This window comes from Diachasmimorpha longicaudata, chromosome 7, assembly GCF_034640455.1.
Source record: "Diachasmimorpha longicaudata isolate KC_UGA_2023 chromosome 7, iyDiaLong2, whole genome shotgun sequence".
Taxonomy (NCBI): Eukaryota; Metazoa; Arthropoda; class Insecta; order Hymenoptera; family Braconidae; genus Diachasmimorpha; species Diachasmimorpha longicaudata.
In genome coordinates, this window is record NC_087231.1 from 10093575 (window position 1) to 10119433 (window position 25859).

General features: G+C 38.9%; 1 protein-coding gene across 3 annotated transcripts in view; it reads right to left on the reverse strand.

The window, feature by feature from the left end:
* Window positions 1–25859, reverse strand: part of LOC135164638 (zinc finger homeobox protein 4) — a 188883-nt gene that overhangs the window by 136304 nt on the left and 26720 nt on the right. Inside the window, exons 1-2 of one of the 3 annotated variants that reach the window (XM_064125176.1) lie at window positions 23572–24547; window positions 11423–11474 (exon numbers count right to left, since the gene is read on the reverse strand). The gene's annotated coding sequence lies outside the window, so the exon portion shown is untranslated. Of the gene's footprint in view, window positions 1–11422; window positions 11475–15318; window positions 15334–23571; window positions 24548–25859 lie in introns of those variants that run through there. The other 2 variants (XM_064125177.1, XM_064125175.1) reach the window with 2 other exon arrangements.

A 25859-nucleotide genomic window follows, 5' to 3' on the forward strand; every position in this document is an offset into this window, starting at 1 on the left:
AATTTTAACAAAGTCGCAAAGCAAACTGGAATGCCAATTGAATAAAAATCAGTCGCGTGTTATATTTTTATGGAGAGCTCGATGATACAAAAAAAAAAATTGTATGCACCCATCGTAGTACACTTCAGGGCATTAGAATTAGAATTGGAGTTGGACGGGTGCTTGCACATCACGAATTGCCGCACGGGCCGCGAAGAGAAAACGTAAGGGATACAATATTTTAATTTCGCATCGACACGAGCCGGAAGTCTGTAGCCAGTGGGGTTGTGGCTTGATTTATTCGTGTTTCCAGTGAAATTAGGGGTGCGCTGTATCGACCATAAATACCACCTATAAAGCTGATACATTATTACGAAACGCAAGAAAACCATCATTCAATGATTTAAAACTCTTTAATTTTAGCTATTGCATAACAAATAATTGTTGAAAAAAATCGAATTCAAATAATAATAACAATAATAAAATTATTATTTATGTTGAGGCATAAAGAAGGAAACAAATAGCCTATAAAAAATCAAATAATCAGAGGAAAATCAATTCACCAATGATGGAAAAATTATTCATAATTCTCTGAAAGGGATATTGAGGTTGAATAAAACCAGAAGTCGTTTATCTGGAACAATGTAACTGTCTATCTCCACCGAACGGTTACAAAACGTGCGATCAAGCAATTTGAATATCGAATGGGTTTAGGTGATCGTGACAATGTATTCCAACTCTCATCCCTTGATTTGACATTGGGAGCTTAATTCATTTTCGATCGCCTCAGATATTTCATTGAATCAAGGGCCAATGCAGATGCAGCCCTAATACTCTCGACCAGATGATATTTCCAATAGCACGCGACTTGCCAACGATTATCATTCAAATTTAACACTCCCCATGCCAGACAAATTCATTTGAATATTTACTTATTCTAGCACGCGGTGGATTTTTTATATTCGTTAGCATCGCTAATTCATTTTTTTTTCTCTTGTAAATCTACCTAGGAATGTAAGTGTACCTGAGGGCTGAGGTTTTTTCCAAGACATACGCCCCAGTGGCTGATGCACTTGTCGCGATGATGGGATCAACCTTCCACGAGGAAAAGAGATGGGGGGAAAAATTTTTGAAATCCCTACAGGACACCCTATATGGATAATCGAAATTTAGCCTATAGGAGCGAGTAGTATCGGCATAATGTGGTACACTGCAATTCTTTAAAAGGGGATTCTGCGCAAAGTTTGAGTGGAGCAAATGGGAGGGCATAGGAACGAAAGCAGCCTAGTGTACCATTAAAGTAGATATAATTCGAAAAATTTAACCGTTGAGCCAAGGTGCTTTCAGTTTCATTCTGTATACTGCAAGGGTCGTTCCGCTCTATCTCTTCTTCATTATGGAAATCAATTGACGCAACATGTGTGGGGTAGACCCCACGTAGGAGATGAGCACTGGGCCAGTATCGGCCAGTATTGGCCGATACTGGCCCAGTGTCGGCCAATACTGGCCGAGCCTCGGCCCACTGTTGGCCGTTCGTCATCTCCTACCAGGGCGTTTGCAGGTCCCTGACTTTCATGTAATTCTAAATCGATATTTTTTTTTCCTTATGGCAGCACTTACTCTGAGCGTTTCTTTCTAACTACACTCGTAATTATTTTACAAAACGCTCATTATCAACGTGATTGTAATATTTGAAGATAGAGTTGCAATATATGGAAATATCTGGGTTGAAAAAATAAAGTCTCACAAGAAAGCTTTTTCCTTAGTGTACCCAGTCAAATGGTGTATTTTTATTGATTAGTTAATCCCTGATTGTCCATGCTATGGTGGCTAATGAATGAATATGACATGCCATTCATATTACATGAAGGGTTAAATGTAAGGTCAAGGATGTTATAGAGAGATCGATTGTGAAGTACACACTGGAAAGAGAAGATTGCAGATACTGGTGGTAAAAAAAGTAAAAGATGGGTTAGAAAGCCAAGGTAAAAACAAATCACGAGCGACTTAGTCTGTGGTTGAGTCAAGAGCTTGGCCCACGATCAAATATTAAGTCTTATCTGGTGCTGCTTTTACCGAGAACTGGGGGTTTTATTTTCCCCGTTTTACCTAACTACATTCACCGTAGTCTTTCCCACTCGCTCTAATTACCGTTGCCGACGGCGCTTCGTTTCATCCCTCTACTCCCCGCAGCCCACTTCTTATACTGTAGTGGTTTCGCATATCTCTCAGAGTTTTATTTCCTTCAAGCCGCGACTTGGCGTCTCATTCTACGAATAAAAAAATTATGTACTCAAGTGTGTTTTCTCAAGCGGTCACCGAAAGAATAATTGATTAGAAAATTTTCGTTGACTGTTAAGACGCGACGAGGAGGCGATGAGTTTCTTCAATGCTCGACTCGAAAAAGAGGGTTTATGAAGAAACGCCATGGGTCTCGTTACTTGGAAAAAGAGAAAACGAGGGATGTGTATATAGATAAGACCTATACCCCGTCGAGCTTTCCGGGGGGAGGAGGCACGATTGAAAATTCCTTCCTCGTGATGAGGGTCGCCTGAGCGCTCTTCTCGATTGATTCTTGGAGTGAGAAAAAAGTTTTTTTTTTCCCTAATGACCTCGGCAAAGTGGTTAACGTTAATTCGAGCTCCTCTCTGATTACACATTTCCTTATTTCTCGTCAACGCTGCCCTTCCTCCCAAGCTGTATGTATAAGCTGGATGTGTATCAATAGGAACTCGTCCTCCCTCGTGTTTATCGGTCGACCCAGAAAAACAGCGAGACATTGTTGTGAGGTAATGTGGAGTGCTCAAGAATTGACTCGAATTGGAAGAAGCAGTGGACATCGCTCACGCCATATATCTCTGGCTCTATATGAAAAATAAATACCTTGTAATTCAATTTGATTTCAACATCTTGAAATTACCTGGGGTGCTTATTAATATTAAGTTTATATGATTCCTGTTAATCTAATATTGCAAAAAATGCTTGCTTAAATTCTCTGATTTTCCACTTAATTACCCATAAAAATTCTAATATAATAAAAGTTTCCAAGAAGTGGCTAAAAAATTTCATCAAAAATGTTGAGCGTTGTATTTCTCTACCAATATGAAACACCCACGTACCCATAATATTATTATTTATTAACGCATTTACAGTAATTTCACTCGAAGTAAATTCTTATTTACGTGAATTAACTCGGCAGCAAATATTATTTACCCAAGGTTGAACCGAGAGTGCATATAACGAGGTAAACAGAGAATAAGTGCACTTCAGAGGTTGGAAATGAAGTAATTTTGTTTTGGATACTGATTGCATTTCACGTTCGCAACTTCAAAGAGATTAAATTGAAAAGAAACTATAGTAGGTAATGAAAATAACCGATAAAAATACGGTGGAGGGGGGGGGGGGAGGGAGGGAGAACGAAAAGACACTTCAGTCCCGTCAGTTTTCTGCACGCAGGCTCGTTATTCGTGCGTAATCAATGGTAATTGCTGCTCACGGCAATCCTCACACAAGCCACGGTATTCTTCAACTTAAAATGTACAATCCATCTAATTTATAAAATGAAAAAACATAACTGGACTGGACTTGACACACCTTCTAGCCATTTAGCACCAAGTCCGGAACAAGTTTTATCCAGTTTTTTTTTTTTTTTAGTTACATTACAACATATACGAGTTATGTACGGTTTGTCGATCGATTTGCACATGGAGGTATCGAATTAAAAAGACATAATATTCAGGCCTAATTACGCGGACTCGAGGTAATTCTGGGCCTCGCGGAATCATGGGATAAGGATCGCAAACCTCTTGGTTATAGTACGGCGAGTCTTTTACGAGGTATAATAGACGCAAGGTGGACCTGGTTCCTCACCAAAGGGAAAGTTCCTCACGGACAAAAAAGTATGTATGAAAATCTAGCTATGAAAATGTTTTTTTTTGCTACGCTCCACCATAATTATAGTTTCTTATTGTTAATGGTGGTAATGGTGAAATTTACTCTTCCCTCATGAACATTGATAGTCCCTCATTTTCGACTCGCTAATTTTTCCCCTGCGACATTTTCTGGATAATTTCCTAATTTTCTATAATTCTCTAACTTTTGGCAGTGATCATAAATTTCTCTGCCCAGGCGCATTGAACGATATGCAACACGCATTCCTGCAATTTTCTTTGGTTCAAGTGTGCAGTAGAGATATATCAGAAAAAAGAGAATTAAAGGGCGCCTTTTTAAAGGGATGGGATGAACATTGGGGCGGGGAGGGGGGAGCAGATAAAAGGGGGCAGGTAAGATTGGAGGGGTTGAATACTTTTTTTTTTCGCGGGTAGTATCGATTTTTACCTCTAATGAATTCGAGCTGAAAAAACCCATTGCCCATTCTTTTTCTCTTCCTTCATCAACCCCTCTCCCCGAGCCGCTCTCTGAGAATCGTTTCACCCCCCTTGGCACTCTAGCACGCGGGGGGTATTGTATACAGTAGTTAGTGTTCCACGAAGCCACGCCAATCACTGAGCGGCATAATTACACTAGTCCAAGTCAGTTTGCTTCGGATATATCTATATGAGCCCCAATTTTACCTTTTTGCATTCTACTGCAGTCCCAAGTAAATGAAAAAAAAATGAGAAGGGTAAAAAAATTTAAAAACAGAAAAGGAAGGAGGAAACTCCCCGGCCGGAAGGTTAAGGAAGAGAAAAAATAATAATAAGCGAGACGGCATTGCACGCCGTTTTGCCTGGTTTTTTCTTCGCCCTAGGGGGTGGGTGGGGTTGAAGGGGGAGTTGCCGCACGATATACACTCCTCGGGCCATCTATCCGTGGCCATGCTCACGTAAATCCCTGAGAATTTCATTTTCAAACGCGCCCGACAAACGATTATTTCCCTCTTTATGGGAAAACAAGAACAAGCCCCGGGGGGTCAAAGAGTTGATTTTTTCATCGCCCACATTAGATTTATTTTTTTCGGGGGTGGATGGAGTTTTCACTGTGATTTTTCACAAGTCCCTCGATCGGAAAGAGATCAAAGGAGAATCTGTGGAGTGTCGAACTAATCCGACAACCCTTGCCTGACGATAAGTCGGGAATATGACGCCCAGAAAAATTTTTATTACAAATTTTTCGGGAGAAGTGCTCGATAAAAATGATCTGACTTAATGGAATAGGCTGGGTGCATGGTAATGTGATGACAATTTCTTCTTGTTGTCGAACATTCACGCTTAAAATTCAATTGTCTTCAAGGCGATTTCTACTGTTCTAATTTTGCGGCAAATTTTATTCACAATATCCAATAAAGTTTCATTTTTTTATAATTCTATCGATTTTTATTGAGCTTCATTAACGCAAAAATATATATCTAATTGATTTAAGTTTGTTATTAATCGCGTAAAATGGTATGAATGAGCTGCAGTTACTACACTGAAAACAATGAACTGAGAAGATTATAGTTGAGAAAAAAAAGAGGGGATGGGAATGAGCAGAGCCCTCGAAGAGGGTGCGTTAATCGAAATGAAACCGTGCGAATGAAAATTCTATGGCCCTAGAGGACATTATTCCATGAGTTTTACTCGTCCCTCTACTCGCTTTTTTTTACCTCCTTTCATTTGGCAGAAAGAAAGTATTCAATCTGCAATCAAGATTTTTTTCATTCGACCACTGGACTCGTTGATTGCGAGACGTTAATTACAAGATATTGGGTCTACCCTCCCGAACGCAATTTCAATTTTCTAAATGATGCTTTGGGGGGTTGGGATAGGGCTGGCATGTGTCTGGAAAAACAGCTGAGACATCAGATAGCGACTCACTGAGAAATTCCTGGCTCACTGGGTCAGAAATCGCGAGGCTGTCCCTAGCACTGCAGATCTCTTACTACGAAGGATCAAAAAATCATTGTAAAAATTAAAATAATTGAGGATTTTTTTTACGCTCATTTGATAAATATTTCGTTCAATTTAAAACGTTAAACGCAAGATTTTCAAAAATGGATACGAACTTATTTCGTGGAACTTGATAAAACTGCGGAAGATTTTAGTAAAATCTTCTCTCTTGAATTTACTAGTTTAGTAATTATTTAACCTATTTTATGATCAATCTCAATCTATGTACTCATTTCGATAGAATTTAAATGTGAAAAATGAGATGGAAAAATTCCACAGGATCATTTCTCTTCCTCCTTCGTCTACCAATCCGTACCCATCATCACACGCCACCCCCAAAGGTTCCTGGGTAAGAAACTTCAACGAAATAATATAATGTAAAGAGAGATGATAAAAAATATGAGGCGTAAAAAGCTCGTGGCGCTATAATGAGATTCATTCGGATTCATTCGCATGGAAGTTGCCTCAAGGGTGAGGGAGCGCCGTAAGGTCTTTCTCTGGAGAGAGGCGTCGAAGCATCACGTCGTATATATAAGCCTTCGGTCGTTTTAACGTGACTAGGATCACGTCCCGCTGTGCGACAGTCGAGAAGGTGCGAGTCCACGGAGAACAATGTAAATATCGAGTGCCAAAAGCTGCACGAGGTGTTCTCGATCGTTTCACATTCGATAGGATATCGATGCCACAAAGTTTCAGACAACGGGCCTTAGTAGTGTTGTTGGATAAAAATTATTTCCCTCCCGTCCCTCTATTTGCGTGCAATGCACCTTTAGTGACAGACGCAAAACAACAATTCTGGCTTTCATACTCTGTGTCTGTACATGTTTGCTTGAAAAAGGATTCATGAAATCAGTTACGAAATCACGACTTCCTATTGCCACTGGAAAGGGAAAGATTCTCCAACTCATTTTCTTTCTTTACCGCGTCTCAATCATTAATTTGTAACAAACCGGCGCCGCCTGTTATTATTCCATGGTTATCCCATCACGCACACCGTTGAATTATATTTGAATTGGGATGAGGAAATTTACAGAGTCGAAGGTGGTGTGATGGTGGGTCTGGTGGTAAATCGATGGAATTTTTATTAAGGGGAAATTCTTCAGGAATTCATCATTTGTCAGTACAATAAAAAAACTTAATTCAGCACTTGAACCAGTTGATCGATTGATTACTGAATTCTTTTTTGCTTGTAACTTTGAATGAATTTTTTCAATAGTCTTGTATCAACTCGAAATAAAACATAGAATAAGGTTTTCCTCATAAAAGAGATTTCTTTGAACGCTTCACTTGGACTCTAGGTTTATGTAAAGTGCTCGTACATTCATAATTCCACAATCACTGATTCTTACGATCGGTAAATCGTGTTGCACAGAGTTAGCAGTTGTCTCTATGAATTACTTGACTGTTCGCGTTGAATAATGACCGATGTATATACCAATGAGTCATTACCATAATTTGATTACCCAGCGATGCAATCGTGGTCGCGTGGCTAAGGCTTATTCAAACTTGCACATTTTTTTTCTATTCACTAGCTTCCTTTCAATGTTTTCCATATATTTGTCTTTTTAAATTTTTGTTTTCATGAGAATTGAAAATATTGAGAAGGAGAAATGAGTGATTTTAAAAGGTCGATTCTCACGAAACGCGTGCAGTATTTTGTCGCATTATGTAGGTCTCATTTGAGTTATAACATTGCTTGAAAGATTATTTCGCCTTCGTGGGTCTCATCAAAAATGTATATACGTAACGAACGACGGGATCATTACCATAGTTACATTAACCGCGCTGCAATTACGGATATAACGGTCGCGTGCAACTCCATTGACTCACATGTTCGATTCACTTGATCATCTTTTTTATGACGAATACACAGAACGACAGTTTAGTTATGAAAACATTATATTTTGCACTATATGAAATGGAAAGTTGGAGATTGTTCCATTTTCTTACGTTTTTTTTAGAGGAAATTTATATTAGAAAATTCTTATATTATCAGAAATTCTGGAAAACCTCCGCGCTATGTAATTTGAATTTTTAATGCTGCGCGTTCAAATAAAATTTCAAATAAAGACAGTCACTAAATTTTTCATTCGTGTCTGAAATTAAATAAAATTGTGATTTGTCTGTCCAAGAGTTATTGATTTTTCACTAAAAGCTTCAATTTCCAAACATCAAAAGGCTGCAACATTTCCCAAAAAAACGAATTTGAAAGCCACTCATGAGTTTATCCTCGAAAATAATAAATATCTCTTTCCCCACTCCCCTTGAAATTGAATAAAAAAGACTCGTGATTTTTCTTATTGATTGGCTCAACGTAAAATACAAATGTGACCCTTTTGTTGAGGCAGCTGGTACACGGGTAAATTTGCTTCACGGATTATTTAGACCAAGAAGATGGGGAGGGGAGGGGACACCATATATACCTGCGAAGAGAAACGGCATCTCAATTGACAGAGCGGACACTTTGTAATAACGCCAAACGATGGACCCGAGAGGAGGGAGGATCAGGTCCTGGGTGAATAAAGTAAGAAAGGAAGTGGAAAGAAGGAAGTGGATAGGAAAGAGCCTAAAGAAAATGAAAGAAACGAAAATAAGACAGAGGGAGGAGATGGATGATGAAAAAGGAGAAGAGGAAAAATCGGAACGAGCTCAGGTGGCTATGGTATGACGATAGTTGTGAGAAAGAGGGAGGAGGGAGGGGTTAAAAGAACCCAGTGGAACGAAAAGCAAGTCCAGTAGTCTCCGGCTCCCTCTCCCGGATCAATCGATAGGGAAATATCGAGCCTAGGAGAGCGAGTTGAGGGTGAAAAAGGAGTAAAAGTAGAGAATGTTAAAGGAAAAATGAGAGACGAAGTAAAACGAAGAAAAACGCCAACGGTCTCGAGCGACTCAGATGGTTTTTAAGGGGGTGGGACATGAGGGAGGATGACGTTACGGATGCATAAGGGGTGGCATTAGTCGACAAGAGGCGGCTTGAGCGGGAGAGCCAGGGCTGCATCTTTTCTTTGTTCGCCCCCGGGAATCCTCTACTTGTCTTGTACGCCAAGAACGTGGACGCTCTTTTTTATTTATTTTTTTCTTCTCTCGACCCCCCTTATCCTCTGCCTCTCACCTTTTTCCTGGTGTAGAACGAGAAAAAGATGACCGAGAGAGAGATGCAAAAAAGCGTTGGGAACGTGACGAGTATTACTTATGGCCCTTGATTTGACGATTTTGAAATATCACTTTGAGCGAGGGATACAATTAAAATATCGGGACATTATAAACATAATTTTTTTATAATGAAGAAAGCAAAAAGGATTGTCAATTCACCGGGGTAAATGAATTAAGAAATATGATGAACTGAAAAAAATTGGAAACTTGAATCGAAAAATTGAAAAGATGAGGTAATTCAATTTTTTATTCTCATTTCTCTTGACTGGAGTCGAGTGTCTTCTGAACAAGTTAGCGTGCTCCCATATTCAGAATGGACAGTTATGTTGCTAGTATACGATGCATTTCTTTCCGATTAGTAATTGAGGTATATACGCTGTCATTTGCGAAAGAAAGTCATCTTACTAAGTTAGGGAACACTAAGAGCTTTTTCTAGTGACGAATCTCTCGCTTTTTCATTGAAAAATCTAAGAAAAAACTGAGAAACCTGATTTTTCAAAAAGTTTTTCTAAATTTTCATCTTTGAAAAAATGAAAAAAAGATCGTGAATAGATCAAGAGATGATTAATTCGCCAGATTATTTAAAATCAGTGCAAGTTGCGAGGGAGAGGAGAATGTACATACGACGACTGGTGCTGGTTATCGAAGCTGAAGCACGACAAGAGTGTAGCACGGTGAAATCATCGGTGCGTTGTGCTGAATGAGCCGCAGGCACGTACTAAGATCGATTTAAATTGCAAATCGATTTTGCCTCTTTGTAGTCATCCACCCATAGTACGTACCTATCTGCCGATACGTGACAACGTTACCCCCTGTGCCACCCTTTTTTTTCAACGAGCTTACACCCTTCAACACTGTGTGTCCTCGTGCGAGAACGAGAACCCGACGATGTCGTCGACGACGAGAAGATTCGTGGTAATCGGGCACAGAAGAAAAAGATACATTGCCTAGTGAAGAGAACGAGCAAGTTTAGAGAAGTCAACGGGATGTGTGTAAAAGGGATGCGACTCAATGTACTCTGCTGTATATCAAATAGTTGAAATACAAAAAAAGTTGCAATTATTTCCCAGAATTTTACTCGAAATTCAATTTTTCCAAAGGCCCTGAAATTTAGGGCAATTTTTCAAATGTCAATATGCACAAAAAGCATACGGAAATGGCAGAAAATATAAATAAAAGCAGAGCGCTAAAATTCGCTTTAAAATTAAAAGAAAAATTGATTAAATTTTCACGTAAAACCATTCCTTCGAAGATTCACTTGCCAGATTATCGCGACTAAATGATTTAACAATTATAACATGTTATTCACCTACAGATGACATCGATTCAAAATGAAAGAAACTCATAAAAACGTCTTCCCTGATTCAGGGGATTAAAAAAAATCTGAAAATGGGCATATCATGTTTTGTAACACACTGCTTCCAAAAGGTTTCTTGTAATATTCCTAAGGAGTATGGTCTATTGTCACCACAGGAATGCCCATAAAAGTTCACTGGAACGTTTAAATTAGTGCGAAACCCTGCACGAGAATATCGATGTAGAATGTATTGGTGGACTGCCAAAAGGCATGAAAAAAAAAAAAAAAATAGTCGAGTAAATCGGAACAAAAAAATTGATTGAGAGAGAAAAATGAAAGAAAGAGAATCCTCAACGTACGTCCTACGTAGTCTCTACCTACTCTCGAGTCCTAACAATGAAACTCGAAGAAAAACGATATGTCGCCGTATGGTTAAGGCCAAGGGGAACAAGAGAGAGGGGTAAATGTCCACGAGGAGCTTCTTCGACGCTTGGGTATCGGGCCGTTTAACGACGATTTCGGTCGTTTACGACTTTAATAATTTAGGCGCGGCTTGGACGCGACGCTCGACACGTTTTTGGTCGTAAACCGCGTGACTAAATCCGTATTTATGTGGAAGAAGGAAGGTAGCTGTGAGAGCCTATCTCTGCATCCTACCAATTTCCTTTTATTCTTTATTTCTCGCACTATCTACCCCTCTCCCTTTGCCGTTGAAAAAAAACTTAGCAAACAAGTACCCAGGGAGTGCAGGAGGCGCACACGGGTGAACCTTGAGGCACAGCCGGAACCCACAAACGAATAATCTCATGAGACGCTATTAAAAAGGTGAATACACACAGCCATATTATTTTAATGTGTTGCAGAGAGGCCGAAGCATTTTCAATAGCGTCTTATTTTTCATTGAAAACTGAATGGTTATACTGAAATTTTGTTGTAGTGATGAAAATTAAATAACATAAAGAGGGAAAATAATTACATGTTTTTCGCACGACCCGTATATTTGCCGGAGACTGAAACCTTACACAATTTTATATTATCTCTTTGGGATTGGAAGATGTGCTCTATTATCAAACATCGACACATGCACACACATGCAGAAATTGTATTTATATTGTATTGGACTCACCAGTTGGGGAGAGGGCTAAACTCATCTACGCTCCTTCGACGCCCTCACGTCCCTGCAACAGAGGAGATAAGAGACCAGAGTCTCGATCAGACCGTTGGAAATAATGCATGCCCGCGAAGTTGAAATTTTCAGGTCACGATTCGCGGGATAAAAAGATCTTCCCTGACGTCGAAAGCAATTCCCTTCGAGCTATGCCCTCTACCTTCCCCACTCCAGCTTCAGCTCCTCGACACATACGATTTTTTCTTTTTCATTTTTTAGTATATACAAATATATGTGTGTCTACACGTATGGGTGTACGTAAGCATTGGGCATGGAATGCCACGCCTACAGGAATAGTTCAACGTCGAGGATCGATCTTTGAACTTCATCGAGGCGCGAAGAAGTGGATTGCATACAAGTTTCGGTCTCCATTGAATTTATACATTTTTCGAAATCAAAGTTTTGGGCAAGTGCGAAAAAAGTGACAATTCATCAATTTTGTTAAACTTATTCTTCAATTTTTTTACTGAAATATTCCATAAAAATGACTGCGTATTTCTCTCTGAAGTACAAAATAAAAGTGTATTATGAAAAATCAGTTTGACACTATAATACTAGCAACACAATAAATATTAATATACGTTGAAGCATGATTCGTCCATTTCGGTGGAACAGGAAAGAATTTTCTATCCGTCGACTGAAGAATATTACAGACATTCACAAAGTATATAAGTTATCATATTCATTTTATCATGCAATTAGCTATGTATGCATTAATGGACAATCACAATGCATCAGTGTATACCAAGATTGCTGGAACGGGTTGGGCCCCCGTTGGCGGGGGTCTTCATAAATTTACATGTCTTTGGTGGCGAGAATCATTTTTTATCCCGGTTATAATCGAGAAGAGTCACCCGAAGGAGTGTTGCATCCGTACATATAGGATAATAGAGTGTTTCGTGGACCTACAGCAAAGCCTGTGACACGCAGTCACAGTTACAACCACCTCCCTCCCAACCTCCAGCCGTAGTTGAAGTCGCCCGTGGTGTGGTTTTGCCCGTAATAACCAGCGGATGTCTCTGCTCCCCCCCCCCCCTGGGACGCTTTATTTCTCGTTACCCGCCTCTTTCTCTCGCCTCAACCCATCGTATACATCCACGCTCGGTTGAGAAGAAGAAGAGGAGAGGAATAATACAACAAGCTCCCCATACGTGCGTAGACCTACGTCAACGCAGGCGAATCAATTAGCCACCGGGCACATTTTTATCACCACCACCATATCTCATAAATTTTAATTCTGGAATTCCAACCGATAATCCGATAACTGTGTGTATTATACCGAGAAATCTCATAGGAGACCGGAGAAAATGAATGAGACACACAAGTGTGTCGTTAAGTAAAAAAAGAAATCACACGAAACGGAAATAATAAAGATGAAATTATTGGAATGAATAAATTAAAGCTGAGTGTCTGCGCGAAAACATATTGAATAGGTAGAGAAAATATGTATAATGTATGAAATAATATCGTAATAACCAAAACTTTCAGTGAAACAAAATAAATTCACCAAGTTTTATTTTTACATTGCCAAATTATGCACGACAAATGTTTATTTTCATCCTGCGTTATGATCACAATACACTGCGACCGCATTGACTCTGATCTATTGAGTAGTAGACTGAGTATTGGCAATTCCGAGTAATTATCAGACAACTCTCTATGAACATGTTGTCATTATTTTTTTAATTTGAAGAACAGATTTATTTAAATGTCCAATATTCACAAGTGGAATTCAATTTTCATAGTATTGAGGTTTCGTGGCACCTTAATCATCCATCAAAGGGAAAATTCTCTCATTCTCGGATCAGATCAACTGAGAAGAAAAACATATCAAATTTATTTTTATAATTGTTTGTGATTTTAATCAATATTTTCACGAACGTAATACCCAAGTCTATTGAACGAATTGATATTCTGGAATTTCTACAAGGGGAATGTGTGGATTCACACCTTTCTCCAATACTCCTCAGGCTCTGTCTCGACGTTTTTTTTTATCCGAGCCTCCCGTCACACTGCGCCAGAATCCGAGAGACACAGATTGTTCTCTCTTTCTCTCCTGCTTTTCTTCTCTGACTTTTTTTTTTGTACAGATCGCGTGGGCGATGAACACACTCTACCGTATTCCTGGCTGCATGCGTCAGACTCTCTTGCCTCGACTCGAATTAATAAACATATACAAATGACTGGCTGTTGCTTGTCGCGTCCCACTTACAACTCTTGAAATTATCGACGAGCTCGTCAAAATATCCCTTACCCTTAGGTTAATTCGATTAGGGTGAGGTGAAAATAGCGATAATTATTTTTATGTCATTAATGAATTTTTTTTTTAAATTTTCGAACGGAAAATATCATCGACTAAAATAGGTAGAAATTTCAAAATTCCTGACTTTATAGTCTTTCTCAGAGATCAAGTATTGAATTTTTATAGCACATCCACAATCATTTCAATATTCAAGTCCCCATTGTCAATAACTGCTTTGTTTATTTCATTTCTCATACTTCACGGTTACTCATTTATGATCCGCTGATAAATTAATTACCATATTTTTGTGACGAATTACTATTTCGCATGAGCTCTGACAAAATTATATCCACCAGGTTTCTAGCTCTAATCAATTCTCTGCTATACAGACATTAAATTCCAGATCGTAATCCAAGCGTAAAATTTATTAATCCCAGTGTCATTTAGTTACTAATTCTAATTGGTAAATAAAAATCACTAATATCGTCAGCCCAATTTCCTATTTTTCACTTTTTGGTTATAGCTATAAATGACACCGGAACTATTGTGAAACTTAATCAGTGATATTAAAACCCAATAGCGACTGGAATTATTTACGGTAGATTTGCATTCGTAATGACGACTCGTTAATAACTAATTAAAGGTGAGTGTTCCGTATGTATGAGTTACTCGTGCGCAAATAATCAGTTGAAATGATGCAACATACGTCATCCGCATAAACACATTCACAGGGGAGCGATTAATTAATTCGATGATGGTTAATTTTTTTTTCATTTCTATCATGTGATATCAAATTACCGGCAATCCTCGACTCGTCATTTTATTTGGTACTTTCAATCGTTCAATCGTTATAAAATTTATATGAATATTTATTATTCATTGATCACCACCCATTGACAAATACTCATTAAATACTTATTCAGAAATTATCGCCGATATAAAGAGGGAAATTATTATGTTGATTTTGATCAGGCCGATCGTGTTGGTAATTTATCGAGATAGCGCTGCACACATTAACACATATGATGAAGTATAATTAAATCCTACAACGACACGTCGTTGATTACGAGGTTTCAAATCATTGGATTTGTTTCTTTTTTTTTTCGTTGTTTCATCATTGTATTGGCACTCTTCTTTATATATCTCTAATGACTTCATGTTGAACGGTATCTCATACATAACGAAAAGAAAAACAAATCTTTTGAAAATACTTTATTTGCTGTCTCTCTCTCTCTCTCTCTCAACATCGAGCAAATTCGCACTCTCATAAGTAAAATATTTCTATCCATTAACGTAAAGAGTAATTGGTACTTTAATTATGACGTTGAAAATTTATGAATGCTATCAACTTTTTTTCCAATTTCAATAATCATTTATTTCTTTAATATTGAAAGACACAGTTCTTTGCTATTCAATTTTTCATTAGTATTTGTTCCTGTATTGAATAAACATTAAAAAAATTAGTGGCCGACAAAATCATAAATCTTTCCGCTCTGTTTTTAAAGAGCTTCAACAGATTTATTTCTTAAATTTAAACTATTATCCATAGTCTAAAATGCGTGTGCAGCAGTGAAAATGTGCGTAAGATCCGCGTTATGTGAAAATTGAGTACCTCCTCACTGTATCCATTTCACCACAACAAAACACCGCGAAAATGTATACTCAAAAGGTCTCTCAATACACAAAGTAATCCTGAAAGTTGAAGAAAAAAGTGCCTTAGCTGTTCAAAACAATTTACAACCCCGTGTGAACTCCATTTTAATAAAGCGTTCAAGTACACGTCATACATGAAGTTGAGTGTGATCACGAGGTGACTGGTTACACACATAAAGAAAAGCGAAAAAAACGCACGAGGGCGGCGCTCATATCGAGGCTTTCGATTTTCATCGCGCGGTGGTGCAAAAGAGCATCTTGAAAAATATGAACCGTGATGGGGGCGTCAGCGGCCGCTACACCAGAACTAAAGGGTTGTTTGCCTCATCGTACCGCTTCGGGGTCTTTCGACTACCCTCACCTCACCCCAACCACTTTTGCCACTTCCTCACTCCACGGCTAGTATGCCGCTTTACCGAGCCGTCTCGCGTACAACCTACACTATCGTTCCTCTCTATACACCAGAGTTTCCCTTCATCCCCCACCTCTGAATTACTATGCATAGGGCCTGCGCGGGAAAGCTAGAATTCTCAATCCCCCCGCCTGGGCATTTCCTCAACTCTCGTCATCTTTCATTTCCCCCTGAAAAGAAGGAAATTCCATCGAGTTAGCTAATTAAATTTTCGGAGAAATTAAATGTTGTTGATCGATGCAAAAAACTCTGCAATTACCGAACATTTACCTCGGTGAAAATCTTGGAAACGGTGGAATACTAACTTCAACGAAAGAAGAAAAAATGCAGTAGGAGAAGTGTTAAAAAATTGATAATAAAATTTCTTGACCAGTAAAATGTAATTATTGAATAGAAAAATAATTTCCTTTATTGGAAAAAAGTCTGCCGACATGTTGAAAATCCAAATCAATGAAGCTTGGGAGAATGATCCCGTTATGCGTTAGCGAAATTGTCGTTGGATTTCACTGCACAACCCTAAAAAAATATGAAAATTTATGTGCAACTTCATCCCCAAGCCTGTCCCAAGTTGGAATTATTTTTAACGAGATTACGGGATTCACGGAGAGAAGTCAACGTGATTGGCCAACCAATCAGATTGGCCGTTGTCCTTCTCATCCGGATGAAAGGGTTGCAGCTGAGGTGGGGGTAAAAGTTAGTTAACGCCTCCGTTATAATTAAGCAAAACAGAGAGGCTGGGAGATGAGAAGAGGGGTTGATTTTCGTCGAGCTCCTCCCCGATTAGAGAGTCTGGAGCAACCCTCTCGTACTCTGAAGAGGACAGAGCGTTGTGAATGTACAACGAGAGACGCCCTCAACTCTGGCAATCGTTGGAAAAGCATGGGGCGGGGGGAGAAAGAGGGGGTTAGAGGTTGGTTAGCGCCCGTATAATTAGCGAGTGACTATACAGCAATGGAGAGAATGGATATGCGGCTGACACCGACCGGTGAGGGACGTGAGGGAGCGGGTGGAGTTGACCCCTCTGAAGCGCATGCCCCAGCATCCCCCAGAGTTGCTGTGAATATAATGTATTCATAACACAGACGGGGGAGAAGTACGTTTCCTCCGGCGCATTTCAGCCCGTCCCCCTGCTCGCCTTTTATATAGCCATATTCTTGGATTTCTTCCTTTTACCTGTGATGTACATAACATACCACCACTTGTACCGGGAAAAGCCTTGCTCAATTCGTTTGTGTGGTACTCTTGTGTATGTGTGACGACCGTAAAGTAATTGGGCGTCTTGGTGGGTAGTTTTCCCTCGGACTGAGAGCCACCGACGAATGGCTTTTTTTTTTAGTTTATTGCATTCTTTTTTCTGTGTTTTCCGCAACTTTCCACGGCTACTATTTGTCCAATAAATGACTGACCGAGGAAGGGCTACTTTATCCATTAAGTTTATTATGAAATTTGAGGTAGGTGAGTATTGGAAATTTTTGGAAGGCATGAGAATTCAATTAATGCAGTAATCTCAATAATTATGCAGTATTATGCAATAGTGTTGTTTCATTAAATCCAGCGTAACGTGGATTTTTTAAGAGTTCATTATCGAATATGTTGTTTAACGTAATGGTAAACTAGGATAAATTCATTGTTTACGGTAAGAGAATACAAATATATGAAAAAAAAAATTTTTTTTTTCGCCCTGGTGGCCAGGGGTCACTATGAACAGTTCTAAAACAGTCAGTGAGTGAAACAGTGTAGGTATAACCAAGGGTAACTGGTGTGCTTTTCCGCATGCCTGCCCAGGGACACATGTCCGGTCTCTAGTTCCTTCTCCACTATAACAGGCTTACCCACAACGGGGGTTGGCCTACTTGTCGCCACTATCACCATACTACAACCCCGTAGGCTACACGGAGGGTAAAATCATCAGCTGTAGGGTGGATACCGAGAACACAGTGTCACTGGCCACACAATTAGGTAACAGTCCGAGTAGTCAACAACCATTCGTCTGAATCCTCCCTCATCTTATTGATTCTATTTCCATCCCTGTCTTTTTTTTTATAAAAGTCACTCTACTGCTCGTAAGTAATCTACCTCGCCCGCCAACTCGTCTTATGCGATTACTCTATTATCCTGTCTGTGACGCAATTATGCAGCCTTATGACGTCTCGTTAACGCTGCCAACTCTCTCGTCCCCCTTCTAACAATACCATTGGGGATGATGACTCGCTCAACTATACAACTTACTAATACAAAGCCCTGTCTTCAAAATTCTTTTTTATTTTTCGCCTTCAACTTTTTTTCCTCTCGCCGCCTCGAATTTTTTTCCAGACATTGGAAAGGGGGAGATTTTAATGCAATTACAGGGGCTGTGGAGAAAAGGCCTAAGATGCGTAATATAAAATTTCGAAATTCAATAATCTCTGAGGAGCTTGTGTCGTACGACAAGAAAAAGAAAGAAATAGGTAATAAGCTCAAGGGAGGGATTGTCAGTGTATAGGTGAGTGTCCACCACCAGCTCGATGTTTTTAATAAGCGACGGACTTGTAGCACGTAGCTGATATTACCGCGACACTCTTTTACCCCCCGCCCCATGCTACACACATAAACCCTTTCAGTCAGCCGTCTTTGTGATTATCCCCACCCCCTTTTTTTTCTAATATCATTGGATAAATGTGAAAAGGAAATTTCAGGGAAAACTCTCAGGACCTGTATACAATTTCTAATTAACTCGAGTCACAAATAATGGTCAAGATAAAGTGTTATAATGTGGGTCAAGTTATTTCCGCTTAACGAGAAATGAGAATTTTCAAAATGGAGAGAAAATTTTTTTGAATCCTCGGTGAAAAAAAAATCTCAAAATTCCAAGAAAATTGACACGTAGATCAGAGTCAAAATTAATATATGATAATCAATTTTTATACTAGATTAGAGCAATTTTACTCTTTTTTCATGAATTTTAATAATCATTAAAATATCGAGTTCTTAAATGTACATGAAAGTTTCAATTTCCTCCATTCCTATAACTAGTGCCTTCCTAGTTATTCGAATTTACAACAAAGCGAATGAAAGTTTAGAAGATGAAGTAGACATCGAAGGCTGATCACGATCAGTCTTGGTGTATTAATACGCCAGTCGTTTCGTATGAAACTTGTTCCGCCTGATCGAATCACATCGTTGTTAATTAATATCATTGTCACACTTCTCGAGAAGCCTCGAGTATTGAAAACGTGAGATACCTGTATGTGTCTCTGAACTCTTATCTCGCGATTAGATCAAATTCTTCAATTGCGATGTGTAGCACGTCTATATGCTTATAAACCTTTTCTACGAGTCGGCGCACTGCAGCTGTACAAAACCTCGTTTTGAGCGTTGAATATTCGCTTTGTGAAATTACAAAGACATACCAATCTCCCATTCTCTATTTTACGTACAGTAAAGAAGAAATTACTGGAATCGGTGGAATGGCTTTTTCAGAGAGTTAATTCACTGCCAGTGTTCTAATTTCACCATTGGATTTTGTTCTTATCCTCTCCTGATGAAACGAATGAATAAATACAGAAGGAAAATAAAGGCCGCCGATTAAAATTACAACTGAGAGGTATACCGCACGAATAACGTGAGGTAACAAACAAAATATAAAATACTGACAGACGATAAAACGTAATAAACCATAAATAGGAGAACCTGGGAGTGAATGTGGAAAAAAAGAATTAGAAATAAACGAAGGGATGGGAGCAAGTATTGCTAGGGTATATCATTAATATACGAGATGCCGCGATTAGGAGAGCTCGCCCTGGAATTTTTCTACTAACCCGTAATCGCGTCCTCATCAGGCACCCTCGCTGTATTACATTAATGATATTGATTCGGAAAAATACAATCAGCCCAGCGTTTTCGCCCCCCCCCTCTCTCTCTCTCTCTCTCTCTCTCTCTCTCTCTCTCTCTTTCTCTCGCTGTACTCTTTTCAGCTCCCACTCTTTGGCGCACGATCACGTTGGCTCATCCGCGATTCTCATGTGCGAGCTTTCCAAGATAAATATATATTACATGTTTACTCCGGTAATGTGAAAGCACAGTTCTCTGAATACGTGGGTATTGTCTTTATCTGTGTATCGGGGGGTTTTTTAGGTCAATGTGTGTTGTATTGCCAAACGGGATTTCTTATTAATTTCCGATGAAAGATATCTAGGCTGTGCGGCATATCTATCTCATTCGCAACCCAATATTTTTTTGTTGCGAAAAAGAATAAACGAGAAAAAATTGGTAATATTTGCGAATGTAATAGTACGTAGCATCGAATAAGAAATCACAATTTATGAAGTAGAGGAATTTCAGTTTTACGGTAGGTTATATCTGTTGGAATTCTCGTTTATACCAAACTTAGTTTACCGACCATTCAATTGTACCATTTAGAAAGAAAATTTTGCTCATAAGGATGAATGGAAAGAAAAATCTAATTATATCAATTACCACTAAAAATTACAAAGAATGCATAGTAAAAAGAAATAAACGAATATGGTAGCTGGATTATTCAACTTTTCCCAATAATTTACTCCTGTCCCATATTAACGGTTCCTCCATATTGTATCGTTCACTCACTTATGCAGCCAATGCCGACAGATTTATCATTCGATTCCCATTGCTGCCCACCCCTTGAAAACTGTTACGTCTAATTTTCTACTATCTCATGCTCGTAATTTCTCCGGTACTTTGATTTTTTAGTAACAGTCATTTGTTCGATATATTTGTATACTTAGACAGCCACGATTAAAACTCACCGATCTCCCAAGAGTTGTCCAACCCTTTCGTCTAAATGTCTACGTGCTAAATTATTAATTCTCACTCGGTTTTTTGGTTATCCTATTCTCTAGTTAACAATTGGGAGAATGATCCAGCTCTCACTCAAAAGATGTGAATTACGTGCACGAGTTTCATTCGATAATTCGCAGAACGATTAATCATATTAATTGCAAGGACGAGTAACATAGTCAGACCGTGCACCGAGACGATCCACGCCCTGGGAGGAAGTTGAGACCCCTCTTAATTATAAATTGTAATTAGTGCCCATGCCATACGGTGCCAATTAATTAATGTCTCACCCTCCTCGGGGCAATCAATTATTTAACCTCAAGACGAACAAGTGTTCCTATCAATGTTCAACGGAAATTCGTATCAGCTCTTAAATTTAGAGGGCGAGAAAAATTTCTGGATATTGATAGGAAAAACAGAGAGCAGGATTTTCGAATTCTAAAAAAAAATTCATTGATATAGGGTTTTTACCATTTTCATTGTTATTCATCACGACTTTCCTTCAATATTCCTCGGAATGACTATAGTTCATCGCTCCAGCTACTTCACCATCAACGAAAACTTTGAGTGATATCTACAAGATAAATTCCCAGTATTTTTTGAAAGTCATGCTATCAAAATTTTCTATCACAGATTTTAAGGGCTTTATAATTATCTATCTATACATCTATATGAAAATTTCTCGCTCATATCTCAGAAATTAATTATCACTAATTCAACCCAGATTAATTATCATTTCCCCATGATTCAATCTACCTCAGTGTAAATAACTTGTTGCAGGTGATAAGGGCACGTAAAATTTTACGACGTTAAATAATAGTCCTATTAATAGCTATCCAGTCGACATCACGTTTGATCATTTCTCGGAATTACAACTGACCGATAGTAACCAACACACTCTCACTCAACTATCACGCACTGCATCAATTAATATCTTATAATTAATTCCGGTGAAATGAAACCAGAAATTCTTATCATCACTCTCATTTTTCTTGTGAATCCCCCTCCCCCCCCCCTTCACTGTTGGTTCAATTCTGGTTCTGTATCTGTTTAATACCCTCCCATTTAATTGATCAGTGGTGGGCAATGAGCGAGTATCCACTGTGATCAGTGGTATTCGGTAACTTCGCAAGAGAGAGAAATAGCATTAATTATAAAAGTAACGAGCTATATTCTGTAAATATTTATATTTTGCAAAGAAGCTTTGCAACGATCTCGAATTACTCCCAATTGCGTATTATTTTTAGAAATTCCCCAATATGGTCACGTATAAATTATATTAAATTCTCAACAATCAATCGTCCACGTGCAACACAATTAAATTCAAAAATTTTAATTGAAATAAACCGTGCCTTTATGTCTGCTTCATACGTGTTCCAATATTTTACCGCAATACAGCGTTACCAATGTCATGTTGAACTTTGCATGCACATAGCGAATCAGTAATTATCCAACACCCTTGATTGGATTACAGATAGATACTCTATATGACGGTTTTATATTGTATTTACTTGTATTGTACTCTTCCCAAGAATAACTTTTTTTCAATCATTATTTTTTGCGTCATATTTTTCATTATTAAATGCCAATAAATTCATAACGACCGAATTGTATAAATTCGCACATTAAAATATCTCGTTGCAATCCCGTGTGAGCACAAACATTTATCAGATTTAGAGAATAAAGAATTTTTTATATTGACGCACTAATGCACCAGACAAAAATCTAAAATGTGAATTGTCAGATGTTTTATTGCCACTGTACATGCGAAATCGATAGCAATCTCGATGAGGTGACAGCAGGCTTGTGTGTCGACACAGCGTGGTGTTAATTACAGGACAATTACAGCATTATGGATAACTGGAATCACTCGATCTACCTGACTATTTGCGTCATTGAATCATCGAGGAGGTTTATGTAGGGGAAAAATGCCAAAGTTATAGTGTCACGAGAAATTGATTCGGAAGAAATTATTCAGACAAGATGGTAGTCGTGGAACCAAGTACACAATTTTTGATTTTATAAATCAATTTTTTGGGTAGTGAGACTTCTTTACAAACAATTCCCTCTCACCATTAACTTCAAGTTTTTTGGATCCCCAAAATAAATGTAAAATTCTTTAAACAATTTGACTTTGAATCTCGTGCAAAATTGCAACACAAAATTCCGATGCAACAGTCACTTAAATTGAAAAAAAAAAACCCTAACAGTGTGGGCGGTTAGGAAGTAGCCGATTGTGTGTTGTAAGCTCCAAGAAAATCGATGTACTGTTATTATTCAGTGACATTACCGTACAATAACCAAAGGCGCCATATAAGACTAGTTGCATGGAACAACGTGTGAGGCAGCCCTGCTTGGCTATTCAATGCCCCCTTCCCCGATCCCCTGGCCCCGGCATTCACACGTAAATCACTTGATTCACCGTAGGGGTAATGCGAGAAGAGAACTCCACCGATAGTCCAGTCATTAAATATCATCGCTATATTCGTCAGCTTTATAACGACCCTGGCAATAAAATCATTTACACCGGGCCTCGAAAAATACTCTCAAAGGGGGTGGTAGGCTGGGGAGGAGAGTAAAAAAACGCAGTGAAGGTGCGGATGGGGGAGAGGAAGCAAAAAATAAAGACCCGTGGCGAGTTCGTTACCATCCTTGGAATTGCTTTCTTCTTCTCAGCACATTTCGCCTGTCAGATGAGCCACGATTTTTTTCGTCATTTTCGTTCCGTTTTTTCCCCTCTATTCGTCTTTTCTCACTCCCCAATCTTGGCTTTTTTTATTGGCCCGCATTGGGATAGCTCGTATTTTCAAGAAAACCTAATCGGGGTATGTTTTGCTTTCATTCGAAAATCCGTAAGCGGTTTGTCATCGGGGATATTGATTGTGATTAATAATTCTAAAGTATTCGAGTAGTTACTTAAAATAATAAAATGAAATTTCTCATACCAATATACCGCCTATTTATTTTTCACTTGCATGGTTGATGTAAAAAATGATAAATACATACCGAGAGTTATCCATTGATGTTCTGGTTTTGATGTTACTTTCTTATTGTCTCGTTTTTCTTCGAAAAATTACACGGACGTCCCTTTGCTGTAGCCACGGAACACTTACAATTAACATGAGTGATTGTTGTTTTGGTATCACTTAGGACACTTCCTTCGATGGTCAAACAAGAAATGGCAGATTTCTTCTTTCATCATTCACTTGAATTTATAAATTCAGTATTTTATAGGACAATTTAGGTGAAAAACAAGTGGCGATGGATTTTTCCAACTGTCTCCACGTAACCTTCTACCAGTCGTTTTTAAATTAGAAACTTCCATGGTAGTGTTCACCTAGTGCACTTAATAATATCAAACATGTTACACTTCACTAAATCACAAAGCCCATCATAAAATCAGCACCATTTTTTCATGAACCTAACCCCCCTTGACCAAGAAATACAATGTACACTTTTGCACAGGCGGTTTGACACACGTGGTCCAATCGTGTGGGTTTTACCATGAGCAACTTCTTTCTGGCGAGAACCAATCGCAAGGGCCCGCTATTAAGAAATCCCGCGCTCTCGGCGTCCCTGGCGTCTCGTCGTTCCTCTCGTCACTTTATTTTCAAAACACAGCGTTTTGTCATCATAAAATCCAGACCTACCGTAAATTGCCGTGACGAGCCAAGTGAAAACGAGCTCTTCTCACATTTAGGACTCAATATTTTTCACATCATTATTTCTCCAATTAATATCACCTGAATCCAATCGATGGGCTCGATCATCAGTGGACAGTGATCGGTCAACCACTTCCGTAATATTTCTCTCGATGAAGTAGAGCTGAGTGCCCACTTAATCTTGTGAATTTTCAACTCAATCTCAATGGAATAACTCTCTTCATTGTTCTAGGCACTGTTCAACCATTTCAACGATAAATAAATCGCGTTAAAAATTCGTGGTGAACTTTCGCGGAGAGTGTACGCCTCGTCCAGCGTCCAGCACGCTACTACCCACTCCCCATCTCGCTCGCCCACTAGCGCCTTCTCTCTCAGGCTCCAATCTCTCCCCCCCGCCAAGTTTGACGCGACAGTACGACGATATGTCCTCGTCTCTCTCCTCGTTGTTCGTGGTTTGTTGATTATCTCACTTGCATCGGTGTCTCGAGCACCACTGCCTTTCAGCAATCGCCATTGCCGAGTGGATGGAAACGCAGCGCATCTCTATGTTGCCCATATGATTAAATCCTCATGTTTTTTTTTGGCATCTCGGTGCTCCTGAGGTAGATAACTTTGGTGAAAATTTTTTTTCCACATTTCAGGCTGTTCAATGGGTACACTGATTGACTCAGGTTCGTCACATCCGTGACGTCATACTCTATTGCCCTATAACAGGGCGACTGGGACTGTTTGTTTTTAACGGGAGGTCAGAACAATGACGTTTGGCATTCTTTTCCAGCTGGAGTATTAATTACATTGAGACTATTTGTCTGGATTGAACAGCTTTCAGTTTTAATACAAGAATGTTTTGAATTATATTATAAAATTGGCTACTTTTCGTTGGAGTCCTTGAATATTTTATTTGATTAGTCAAAATCTGAGAGACATTTTGAATGAATTAAAAACCAGTACTAAAACAGCTCTATATAATTTCCCCAGAATTTAATCTTAAAAAATTTGATTCATTCCCATTGTCAGACAATCGAGTTAAATTATTTTTCGAATAATAACATAGGCAGTGAGAATGGGATTAGTTTTCATAAGCGCTGGACGCTTGTAGCTTACTAATTGGCAAAACGCCTGAAGTACTCAGATACCTTTCACGCGATTGTACGCGATTATAGAGATAATTTAATGGGTTTGTAAGGTCAGGTAGAAAGGTCTTAATAGCCACGAGTGTCACCCTGAATACGACGATGTGAGGGTGGGTTATTGCATGTGCTCGTTCAACAACTTGTACTTTTATTCCTCCAAAAATAATCACTGCCAATTCAGCATCATCATACATTGTACGAAAATCCATAAATCAATAAGAAATTAATAGTGTGCGAGTGGTTCCAATGGCATCAGTAAAATCCTCAACGAGTGATCTCACAAGTCAAGTTATATGAGTGAAGCGTTTCAGAATTAGCGTGCGCGGGGCACATGCTAAACATTCAATAAACCGCCTCGAAACGCCGACCGAAATAATCGTAATCATAAATAATCGAGTCTAAATATAATGCGTCTAGAGTTTTTGGTCCCTGTGTTTTCTCGCGTACCAACTGCCACGTCTAGTTGAAATGTACACTTGACTGGTTGACTTTATAACAA